The sequence below is a fragment of the Sinohyriopsis cumingii genome, unplaced genomic scaffold, assembly GCF_028554795.1.
Source record: "Sinohyriopsis cumingii isolate HCF-2022 unplaced genomic scaffold, ASM2855479v2 utg000721l, whole genome shotgun sequence".
NCBI lineage: Eukaryota > Metazoa > Mollusca > Bivalvia > Unionida > Unionidae > Sinohyriopsis > Sinohyriopsis cumingii.
In genome coordinates this window covers 223,155-236,499 of record NW_028315926.1, presented here as the reverse complement: position 1 = coordinate 236,499, position 13,345 = coordinate 223,155, and the positions used below count along the sequence as shown (strand labels likewise).

Sequence of the window (13,345 nt, the reverse complement as noted above, 5' to 3'; positions counted from 1 at the left end):
TAAATGCTCAGCGTTTTGATAAATATTCACGCGTCAGTAGTGTTATTGAAAATAATTACAATAATGGTGCTGGTGAAGTGTATTATGTCATTGAACTCAATACATCACTGGAATTTCATGTCATTTATATCAAGTCATTAGACTCAATACATCACTGGAATTTCATGTCATTTTTATCAGGTCATTGAACTAAATACATCACTGGTATTTCATGTTATTTATATCAAGTCATTAAACTCAATACATCACTGGAATTTCATGTCATTTATATCAGGTCATTGAACTAAATACATCACTGGTATTTCATGTTATTTTTAGCAGTGCAGTGTAGATCAGTTCATGGGGTCCTGGTATTGGTTCATTTGTTTGAAAGAATACAGTACATTACATGCCTGTTTTATCTTGTATATACTGAAATCTTTTTTTTTATTTACCAACAACTACACTTTACTGTATTTGGATGAAAGTTCAAATATTCTCCAGCAGCGGATATTGATGGAAATTCTCTTCTTTCGTCTCTGTAAATTTGTAGAACAAAGTTGTCACACAATCTTTTTGTATTGCCTGAACATCCCCCATTTGTTATTCTCTTGTTTAATGGCCTGAAGATTTTCTAAACGATTATCAATTTTATCACTATATTGGTTAATAACAAAACTTGTTTTACCCTTACAACACTAATAAACAAATCTGAGCGAGAGATAATTCGTGCTCCTGGCACCAATCATGAGGTAACTAGCATTATTATTCAAGCCAAGATGTCTTCGCAGACAACAATGTCTAATCACATCCAGGCTATTTGTCTCATAATTATACATGATTGGTTTCTAATAATGGGTTTTCTTTCAAGAGAAAATCTTTAGTGTCTTTTATTGTGGCACCCACAACCTCGCTTTGTTTATCATAGTATTGTACCTCTGACACCCACCCTGCCTTTCATGCATGGTTTTGGCCCTAAACTCCCCCGTCAAACACTTGCTAAATGATATCCACAATTCTCGTTACAACATGGTTTGCCACATGGGATTGTTGATCCATTCATAAGCCACTTACTACCAAATTGTTGCTCATGACATTATTATAATCAGGGCTGATCTTTAAATAGAGAAAACCTTGCCTTAATTATGTAACGAATAAGTGGAGTGTAGCAAAACTAGTGCAGTAGAAATATTTTCAGCTAACTGGAAATAAAGTTCAGTTTCTGAGACCAAAGGTTGCCAAAGAAAATTTGAGAGATCAGATTAAATCATTAGAAATTGTGTGAGCATTTGCAAGATTTTCTATCATTAACCCATTGACCACAAGGTTTGATTTTGATAGTGTAGCCAATAAGAAAAATCACCCAGCATAAGATTTACAATTACATGATTAAATCAGAGCGGTTATGGATGAGTTCAAGCGCAAATGTGCAGATCATGATTGGTCAGTGTTCCGAGATCACGGTGGTATTTTCTTTGATGCTACAATGAATGTCCACAGGGTATGAATTGATAATTTAGTTGGTGATAAAAAGTATTTATTTAGAATTAAATTTGTTGTCAAACATGATGGTGGGCATTGTGATGGCATGACATGGATTATCCAGGATAAACTCGTCCATGTTCGGAAATCACAAGCACATGGGTTGCATATCGACATTGCAGATAAAAATTCTGCACTAGGAATTCTGATGGGCATTGACAGGCTATATTCTATGCACTGCAAGTGTAACAAAATTTATGCCAAGAAAAGCTACTAGATTTTACCACGGTAATACTTTTGAGTAAGTTTATAATATTAGTAAAAGCAATCGAGTTTATGCACCAAGCAGAACTTGGTATTATAATCACATATACAGCAGCAAAAGGTTTGTTAGCTACAAGCATTGTGTCCCCTGGGGGTGAAAGTCTGAGAGTCAAAAATCCCCTTGGTGTCAGAACTGGGGGTCAGTTTGAACAAATGATAAACTTTGGTAACAAAACTGGGAGTCAGATTAAAATTTTGGGGGTCCCTGAGGCACAAATAAGGGTAAAGGGAAACGCTGTAATAGGGAAGCATGCAAACCTACCAAATGGAATCACAATCTGCACCATCATCAGTTACTGTGATGGTGATCCACCCCAGTTTACTCATTGAGATCTTCCATGCTAGAATGCACATCAATAAACCTGTTATCGATGATTAACTGATTTCCATTGATGATATTAGAGTAGCCACAGATTCATTTTTTATAAGTAAATCAAAATTAGATTTTTTAAAAAATCTTCCAGTGATGCATATTGACTGCAATTTTACTTGTGGAATCTTTGGAGAAAATACATAATTATTCTGAATTTGCAGATTATAAGCCTCTTGGCGTATATTACTGCAATGATACATTATCAGAACGGTCAGTGGTGCCATCAGTGAATGATCCTATAACATGACATAAAACTGTCTTAATGGTCCTGGTATTATGTGAGGAGATCATGGGCAACCTCCTTCGTTTACAAGAGAATCGTCAGATAAATGGCTGCTAGATTGTGTTGGCGTTTACTAGAAGATGTCGATAGATCACAGGGCCAGCAGTGAATCACAGAGAGAGCTAAAAGCATTAATTAAACTTCAATCTCACAGGACTCAATGTGAGATAATGTGCATACTTTATTCAGGAAAATAGTTTGCATTTCCTTTGGTGTGGATTATTTGAGCTTCAGCAGGAAAGATTTCCTTGGATGCCAGTTCCACCGAGTTGTCATCCAGTGGATACACATTGCCAGAATATTCTCGTGGCGATATCACGTTCGGCGACCTAGCTAAAGCTCATTTTGTTGATCGAGTCCACTGGTCAAATTTGGTGTATCTAGCAGTATATATAGTTATAAAAATATCTCAGCTGCATAGGACAGTTTATAACCAACCTCAGGAAATTTTTTACTGGCTATCAACCAGATGACAAAGGAAAAAAATAAACATGAAATGTTGAATTTATTGTGACTCTAAAACATCAAACGGTTCAGTTTTCTTGCTCTTAGACAAAAATATTGTTGTTTTATTTTCCGTGGACAGAATTAATCGTAGTTTGCACCATACACATGAAAATTTCACACTGACTTGTCATGAGTGTAACCAATGTTGAGAAGCTAGTGTCCTTTGCTAGTGCATGAGGGGTGATGACTGACAATTATATATCACCATGCCCATGAGGCAGGAGGACTTCCAATATTTTAACTTGTACATGCATACAATTATTAATGGAAACAAGCCGGATATGAAGATTTGCAATTTGATCAATACAGTACCGATAAATGGGCAGACCATGCAAAACATATTGCACTAGCTGGCCAGATTGTAAAGCATATATTGTTTTTGTTATGCTGTTTCCACTGCCGGCTAATCTGTCTCACCATACAAATGATCTGTAAGGTTACTCTGTTTGCTCCAGCTTGTGATTCATCCTTCCAAACAAACCACATAGCCAGCCAACTGTATCAACTATAGACCATGGTTTCCATTTCTGTTAGGGGGTTGAATTGAGGAGGTGAGAAAGCAGGAGTAAAAAATGTTGCCCCTGGTTTAGTTGACTATCTTGGCATGACCCTGTTAGGGAGCATACATGAGAAGGGGATTTTCGTTGCCAGATAATTTACTGTGTCAATTTTCAGCAATGACATGTCATTTGGCCCTATTTTCACACATGGGCATCGAGGAGAGAGAGGAACAGAGTTTCTCCTTCCCCATTTCTTCCATCAATTGCCACAGGTACACTCACGCCCACATACTCTGGTGAGCCACCTGAGGTACCAGACTATTCACTTTTATCAGATTGGACAAACCATTCTTGCAAAACAAGAGGTGATCCGAACCATGTCATGGGGTCTCCAAGTTTTGTTTATTCTAGCTTCTGTGCTTGTGAAGGGTGGTGTAGATGATAGAAACACTGCACAAGCAGGGCGTCTACACCAGAACATTTTTGGTTTCAAAGTCCGTTAGTAGTTGAGACCAGTGATAGTGATAGTAATTAATTTTAACAGATTGAAGTAATTAGATTCCAGTATTGTGATTGCAATTTATTAAAAACGATTATATATATATATATATATATATATATATATATATATATATATATATATATATATATATATATATATATATATATATATATATATATATATATATATATATATATATATATATATATATATATATATATCAGTAGAAAGATTTATAACCTGCTTTTAAACAACCCCTGTAAAACATTATCTGAGAGCAAAAGATTAATGCAGAAGTGACTTAAGTTAGACCATATTATTGGTCTCAGTTTCATTTGCACCGAATAAATATTACCATGAATATTCATAGATAATACACTGAAGTATCAAGTCGACATATCAATGAACTAAACCCTTTTTCCAATCGAATCGACACATCCAAGAACAAATATGGCACCAAGATTGACATGTGAGTGTCAAATTTTTAGACAGAGGGATATTCTCTATATAACCACATCACTAACTTCGTTACAACAATATATTTAGGGGCCCCGAGTGGTTTAAAGTGCTCTCCATTACGGATATTAATGTGATAGCTAATTTCAGGCTTCATTTTATATGAACTTGTAGTTCACGTTATTCAGTCATGAATAAGTACCACTATTTGCTTAACTGCTTCTTTTGTATTTCCACAGTAATGACTGGTGTCAGATACAAGTTTGACCATACATAGCTTTTCCTGAGCATACCAGTAGACAAGTGATATCAACAATAAACCACATTCTAATGTTGTAGAGCACATGTGTTTGTGCTAAATATTACTTTGACACAACCTTGACAAGCTCACTGCTGGATGAATCTGGCTTTGTCCAGGTTGTAACATCGACAGGTATCTGGTCATTGCTTTCAGAATAAATATGTCGAGAATTGTGTGTCCTTTTGTAATTTGTCAAACAGTATGTGATGTCTATTTAATATTTTCAAAGTTTTCTACAAAAACATTGGAAAGGGGTTTATTGATGATATCATATGACTATTGGACCTGATGTCATGGTTGTGTGACTAGTAATGACAGTGGCAAGAACCAGGTCACATTTCATCAAAATTATCGTTTCATCTTATCTGTCAGTGGAATAAACACGCCTCGATCAAGTGAGCTTTAAGCCAGAACTGTTTGTTAACTGAATCATTCAGGCTGTGGGATGGAGATCAGAGTGCCCATTCTCTCTCTGGCTTTTATCGTCAAGATTTGACATCTCAGAGGGCACAGTTCTAAATGGTAGGACCTATATTTCCAGCTCAACAGTTCACCCTTTTAGATCGATTGACAACTTCTTAAGATGCGGCTTGACTACTTCCACTGGATTTTGCTGGGGTGGGTGGGTGTTTCCCTTTTGAAACCGTGCCTCTTCAGATGGTGTCCCTTCCAGCCGGTTTATCTAGAAGCTGTCTCAACCTTGGGGGACTGGGGATAATATCACATGGGTAAGGGGATATACCTACTTCCACCTCTTACATATTCTCCTAAGGAATTATGACTGGATAACTTGTCTGGAGAACAAACCAATTTTTCCCATTAACCCTTTAGCTACGACTACTGCATCTTAGCGTCATCTGTAAATAGCTCCTGAACCCCACTGACGCATATATGCAGCGTCGATAAGGTTAGTTTACTATCCCAGTGTTGCTTATGTGCGTATAGTTAAGCAGTATTCTAAATCCGAGTGTCGCATCTATGCGGATGGACTGCTATGTTAACGAAGAGTTGATTGGTTGAAAATACAGGAGTTAACAGATTTTTGATTATCATAGCCAATGAGAGAACTGTTTACTCAGCATTTTGATAGAAATGTGAAACCTGATTGGTTAAATTTAGACACACTGTTGGGGATTTTCTGCACTTTATGAAACTAGTGTAGTTGAGATAAACAAAGATGGATTCTGATTCAGATATGAACAACTTTAAAGTGTTCAGTGCACGCGATATCTAAGAGTTTAATGGATCATTCTTTGAAAATGGATCGGATATTGATATTAGTCTTGTTTCAATACCAGATGCAAGTAATGTTTAATTGGATGACGAGGCGGACATAGTCCCACTTGCACAATGGAGTTATGACATTGCCGTCTTCGAGATCAGTGATTTTGATTCTCATGTTGGTTCAACAATCAAGCTTGGACTAAGCATTGAGAACCGTTTTTGTCTCGAGTTTTTTCCTGAATGTCTGGTGGAAAAGATTGGGAAAGAAACAAACGATTATGTCAAGAAAAATGGGGGACCAAAGGAAAGACCTGAGGCTGAAATGGTATGAAATCTGCATCACGGAGATGTGGGCATAGCTTGGAATATACATCGTCATTTATGTATGGATAATGACTGTTTTGAGAGGTACCACTCTCAACTCTGTAATATAATGTGGAAATATATGAATAATAAACACTATACAAGGTAAGGTGTTTTTTATTTCAGTGAAATCGAGTAAAAACTAATGAAATAATGAATATAAATGTGAGCATGTTTTCATTGTCAGTTTCTGTAGTCAGCCTAGACCAGCAAGTTGTTCTCCACCTTTTTTTTCTTCTTTGACTGGCGGCGGAGACGCCAGTCAAAGAAAAAAAAGGTTGGAGAACAACTTGCTGGTCTATAGTCAGCCTTGATGATGCTCTAGTATTCAGCCATGGAACCAGCCTCAGTAGTCTCAGTAACTGATATGATAGCACACAGCAGTAGTGAAACTGCACAACAGCTCTAGTAGCTAAAGGGTTAAAATATGTTTCTTCATGAATACATACCCAATGATAATACACATACACCCTCCCACCTTCCCCATAGTTACAGCCATAGACTGTGCCTTGTGCTTCAGTAGTAACAGATAAGTTTGCAGTCTTTGCCGCCAGGTCGTATACCTAAGTGGAGATCACTCTCTCTGACTGTCACATAGGCCAGCAGAAAATTTTTAGTTCCCTTTAGCTAAACATAGTCTCTGGGAGGGCTTGATCTGAGCGGTAGTAGTAGTTCTCTGAAAGTATTATGATTGGGTTAGTATTCCCAAAGAAACATATTTTCTAGGAAATAATGGTTCCCTAACAGAATAAATTGAAGTAACATTTTTAAGGCATGACCACAGATGTAGGGAAATTAAAGTCACAATCTCCAATGTGTACGTTGCCAATACAAACAACTTATACCCGGCCTTCTCTCAGAAGTATATACTGAATGTAGAGTGCTGCCGTAAAGACAAAATAGTTATTATTGCTGAATGATTAAAAGTTGGCTGTTTGGATGAAACATTTAAGTTGCAAGCGTCTAAACATCCTTTTGAATACTTCCCATGTTTTTCGTTCATGGAACATTATTTATTAATGGCAAAGTCTCAAATTAGCCTAGCATCCCCCTTCCCCACTACCCCAAAATAATACAATGCATATTCTCAATATAGAAACAAATAGTATGCTATATGACAGCAAAATGAAACTTTATTCCTGCAATGTTGCTAAAATGTTTCACAGTTGTATATGGATATACAAGAAAAGGTACAAAGAGGTAAAATGCTAATTCTTCTAACACTACTGGTAGTGCATGTACCTAGAAGAAAGTGAATATTGTTTGTCATTTTTTCCCCCTTAATTTTATTACAACTTTATGAAAATAAAAATTGTTTTCCATTTTTCTTTCACTTAATCCATATGTTGTTGAAAATGTCTGTTTTCAGGCCCTTTTATTCCTGTGGAGATCCTTCACATGGATAATAAATCCCTTATGTTGTACAAAAAGGCTCTGCAAGATGGAAAGGAGAAAGTTTATAACTGCAGAGTCATGGTGGTTGGTCAGTTTGGGGTTGGAAAGACGACATTAACAAAGCGCCTCCTTGGACATCAAGTTGATATTTCCAAGAGGACGAGCACAGAGGGAATCGATGTATATAAACATTGTTGCAAAATCTCTCTGGACACTGGGGAATGGATAGCACAGCACGGAGGTAGGCCATCTTTATCCATAAATCTTACGTGTAGGTACTATGAACAAAAGTACAACTTGAAGGTAGGTCATTATTAACTGATAACCTTATGTGTAATCACTAAAAACAGATGTACACCTTGATGGTAGACCATCCCTATTTGTGGACTTTTTGTGTAATCACATGAACAAATATACAACAGCCTATGTTCTTCGTCTTATTCATATGACATATATTGGTGTTGGGATGTTACACTAAAGTCAGATCTTGACATTTCTTGAGATTCATATGATATAATTTTTGTTGGGATGTTGTGTCAGGGTCAAACGTTAAAAATAGCTGAGACTCAAATGAAATCTATTGGTGTTGGGATGTTACACAAGGGACACATTGAAAATGATTGAGTGTTGGTGTTGGGGTGTTAATGCCAGGATAAAATTTGCTGGGAATGGTTGAGATGCATATGACATATATTGGTGTTGGGATGTTACACCAGGGTCACATATTGAAAATGATTGAGTGTTGGTGTTGGGGTGTTAATGCCAGGGTAAAATTTCTTGGGAATGGTTGAGATGCATATGACATATATTGGTTTTGGGATGTTACACCTAGTCAGATCCTGAAAATGCTTGAAAGTCTAGTTAATCATTTCAGTGTACCAATTTTATGAATGTCAGTTTTACAGTTACTAAATGACCTTGGATGTGTGTAAGACTGAATGGAGAGATTTCAATGATATCTTGAAGACTGTTGTTTTGATTATCAGGGGGAAAACTTGTATGAGAGATGACTTTCAGTATATTTTAATGATACCTTGAGGTATGTTCCTTTGATTGTCAGAAGGAAGACTTTATATGGCATGGCACATCTCAGTGGTTTAGATATTATTTGCAGTCCTTATTTTATTAAAAAACAGGACATATTCCAAATCTGATTCAAAGAGCTATCGTGTCATATGGACAATGCATATTAGAAAAGTAAGTTGATCATAGAATAGGCGTATTTGCAGCCATGTATGGCTAAAGGCCAGCAATCTTATAGCACAGTCCTGTGTACATTTTTGGTGTGTCTGGGGTAATGCATTTATGCAAAATTACTCGTGTATCTACCAAAGGCATTACTGACATAAATTTAAACATTTTGACAGAACTTGAAATGCAACTTTTTCATCCCCTCCCATTATAGCAAGGGGATGTATAAATATGTTCTGCCAGTGTACAAGCTTATCACCGCCATCTGTCCATCCGCCAATATCTGTACATAAGCTTATCACCGCCATCTGTCCATCCACCAATATCTGTACATAAGCTTATCACCGCCATCTGTCCATCCACCAATATCTGTACATAAGCTTATCACCGCCATCTGTCCATCAACCAATATCTGTACATAAGCTTATCACCGCCATCTGTCCATCCACCAACATCTGTACATAAGCTTATCACCTCCATTTGTCCATCCACCAATATCTGTACATAAGATTATCACCGCCATCTGTCCATCCACCAGTGTGCTATAAACAGAAAACCTGTTACTGATTCGACTCCATACATATAGGCTTGCCTCTTAACTGTTAAGCAGTGCAGTGTATTTTACTTTTAACGGCAATTTTAACCATTTTACATTTTTATTTCACATCTATTATGTATGGAAAAAATTAAGAGTAAAGTCCAATCGTTATAGCTGTGTAATTGATTTTCATGGAAGAATTTTTTATGTGTTTTAAAATCTTGACAGAATTCATTCAACGTCAAGTCAGTGAAGCCGCGTGACCAACTGTAGCTGCCATTTTTCATACTCAAAATTTACAAGTTCTTTGTGCCTACATCACTAAGTCATCTGAATTTGATAATTTATAAAAACTAAGCGCTGCCTACATCAATATCAGAGCCTATACCTAAGTTATTGAAGCTTTCATAGTTGTGATTCTAATCGTGAAAACTCGAGTAAGTACTGATCATTTAAATTATAGACGTTTTTGCCCAAACGGGCATGTACGTCTGGTTAATGTCCATAAGCAGACTAGAGCCACATCCCCCAATCATTACAGTGCATAAAAGACACTATTTTAATTCAGCCATCAGGTCTTGGGTCAATATGACTGGCTTCATAGACCCTACTAGCGACCTGAATGTAAGGCTATACTCGAGTGGGGATAGACCCAGCACACACTTGAGTTAAAGGTAGCAATTCAGTCTGCATTAGCTGCGCTAGGTGACAGCCAAGCAGTATGTGATGTCAGTAGCGATTGGTCGCCACTATGAGGTCACGTTGGGACACCTAGGCTTTTATTTCCATGCAGAGGGTTAATTAATTGTTCATGAAGAAGGAAAAACTGCCTCTCCCTTCATGTATTTAATATGTGCTATGCACGTTTCTTAATTTAATGTCCGGCGGTGGTGAGGAGGAAGGTTCGGTCAGGGAGGAGCCTGCTCACTAGGAAGGCACCTTGGTTTATCCAGGGTAAAAACTTTTGACTCCTTTGCCAAAAGGTTAATGAATTGCCATCATGACGGAGTTGTGGAGATGTATTCTGTGCTGTTTTTTTTTTAATGATAGTACAGCACTAGTGATTGCTTAGTAATAGTCTGTAGGGTTATTTAAACTTTATCGATTGAATCTGATTTGGGTGGAGTGGTTCTTGGTTTGGGTTCACCCATTTGTGTATGGTTATTTAAACTTTCCTAGGCTTGATGGTGTGCCGCTTTGTGCAAGCTGGGCCGATGGTCCTTTGGGTTTGGACCACCTTATAGGTATTAATTTTGGGGTTATAGTAAGTTTTCCTGTCTTGATAGGCTTTGCCGCCTTGTGCAGCTGGACCTGATGGTCTTTGGCTTTGTAGACCACCTTATATATTCTAGTATTTTAAGGTCTTATCTAGGTGTTGTAATTGTTTTTAGTGCCTCGAGGAGAGGTTGTGCCTTAGTGCAGTTGCATTTATTATACTACAGATAATCTGTGGTCACCTTGCGGTAGGAAAAGATGTTAGTGTACTGAATTTCATGTTGTATGATTTTGGTGCCCTAGAAAAATAAATCATTAATTATGTTTTTTTAAAGGTTTATGGTTGGGCTAAGTACTTGCGAATCTATCTTTATGTTCGATTTATTTTCTTAGGTTTTTGGATGAAGCTATTAGAATGTTGTTATTGTATTTTCAGGCAAAGTCTATTTGATTAAGACTGATATCTTTGCTGAATACTCGGATTGCTAAGACATGTCAAGAAGCTCTGATCTTACTTATTTCCTAAATTTAAGTTTATTAGCCTGTCTACTAGTTATGATAATTGCTTCTATTTTGTTTTATTTGTGTGATGTTATTTTATTTTCAGGCTAAATCTATTTTGATAAGTCAGATATCTTTGCCGAATAATCGGGTCGCTAAGACTTTTCAAAGACATTTGTTCTTATTTATTCCCTAATTTTAAGTTTGTTAGCCTGTCTACTAGTTTTGGTAGGCTGGGACTCGTTTTGTTTTGATTATTATCCTGGCTTGTGGATAGTTATTTATGTGATGTTATTTTCAGGATAACTCTATTTTGATAAGACAGATATCTTTGCCGAATACTCGGGTCGCTAAGACATGTCAAAGACATCTGGTCTTGTTGTTCCTTATATTTAGATTGTTAGCCTGTCCCCTAGTTGTAATTAATTGAATGGTATTTATTTATTGTTTAGCGGGTCATATAGTTTTGTTTAAATCCCCCCTTTTTTCCCAATGTCGGTGAGGAAGTTTATAATATTTTTGTAAGTAATATCCTTATTTAAGTTTTGTTCTTCAAGGAAATCTGGATAGGTCAGTGGGGACCCTATTTTATGTTGTTTAGTCCTAAACCTAATTCTTTCAGTTCCATTCTTATGGCAGGTGTTAAAAACATGTTCTAAATCTTCTTGGAGTGGACAGTGTGTGCATTTGCCATTTGAGTTTATGTTGATGGTCAAATATGTCCCAAAGCTGCAGGCTAATTTAGTTTTGCCTATTAGTATGTTATTGATCAGTTTTTGATCCTGACTTATAACAAGTTCTTTTGGGTTGGTATGTCTTGCGACCTTATTTGGTATGGAGTATAGCTTGCATCCCTTTTTGCTGCTATCCGATTGTTGTTGCCACTTATTGTCAATTTTAATTCTGATGATGCTATACAATTCTTGGATGCTGTAGTATAATGTTATGGAGTTGGGTTCATGGAGATATTGTTTAGCTACTTGGTCTGCTTTATCGTTACCTGCTAGTCCGCTATGGGAGGGCACCCACATGAACTCTATTATATGTTTGTTATTTAGCATTTGTTTAATTAAGTGGTTGGTTTCCTTCAGGAAGCTGCTTCTTGTGATAGAGTGGTTTGATTTAGTCGAGTTGATGATGCTAAGGGAGTCGTTAATGATAACTGCTTGTCTAGTGTTTGTTAGTTGAATCCATTTTAAAGTTTCAGTAATGGCCCAGAATTTGGCTGTGTAAATGGAGCAGGTGTCGGGTAATCTAGTTCTGAATTCTGTGTTCGTTTCAGGGTTTACTATTGCCGCAGCAGTTTTGTGCAGTTTTGTCATTTTTTGAGCCATCAGTGTATATCTTGGTGTACCCTGTGTATTTTTATTCTGTATCGGCTAATATATTTGAGCTTATATCATGTACCTGGTCTTTTTTGTTGCCATAAGTAAGGGCTATTTTGTTACAGTTAGGGTTACCTCCCGTCCATGGTGTTGGGTCAGGGTAACTGCATTGTTCAGCTTGTAGAGTGGGTAGGATAAGATCTTTAGTTAGTTCATAAATTTCTTTCGCACCAGGCGGTTGTGGTTTCAGTCTTTTTTAATGAAAGGGATATTACTTTCTTTAATAATTTTCCTGGTGGGGTGGTTTGTTTTGTGGATCGAAACTTGCGCGGCATATCTTAATATGCTTTCGTTTCTTCTTAGTTGCAGTGGTAGTTCTCTTGTCAGTATTTGGAGCTCTTCTAGGGAGGTTGAGTTTAGTGCTCCGGTACAAATGATTAGTGCCTTATATTGTATGGAATCTAGTTTACTAAGTAATGTTTGGTTAGCTGATGCATAGACTTGGCATCCATAATCTATTTTTGTCTTTTTAAGTGCCTTATATATCGTTAAAAGCGTTTCTTGGTTGACCCACCATGTAGTTCCCTTGAGGTTTCTTAATAGACTTAGATCAGTTTTACATTTTTGGGTGAGCTCTTTAATGTGGTGTTTCCATGTTAGGTTTTCGTCAAGGAACATTCCTAGGAATTTGGCTATTTTGACAAGTTTGATTATTTTCCCTTGTATGTGTAGTTTAGGGTATTCTATGGTATTTCTGTTGTGTGGCGAGAACATAATGGCTTCTGTTTTAGTGTTGGATATTATAAAACCCCATTTATCTGCCCACTGACCTATTTGGTTAAGACTATCTTGTATTTGAGCGTCTGCCTCAGATGTATGAGGTCGT

The 13,345-nt window shown here is 37.0% G+C and overlaps 1 pseudogene across 1 annotated transcript in view; it reads left to right on the top strand.

Moving 5' to 3' along the window:
* Window positions 1–1,797: 1,797 nt before the first annotated feature.
* The window catches only part of LOC149773263 (uncharacterized), a 72,330-nt pseudogene continuing 60,782 nt past the window's right edge, over window positions 1,798–13,345 (top strand). Inside the window, exons 1-2 of the transcript XR_016417417.1 lie at window positions 1,798–2,089; window positions 7,664–7,930. The product of XR_016417417.1 is annotated as an uncharacterized LOC149773263 (transcript). The remainder of the gene's footprint in view (window positions 2,090–7,663; window positions 7,931–13,345) is intronic.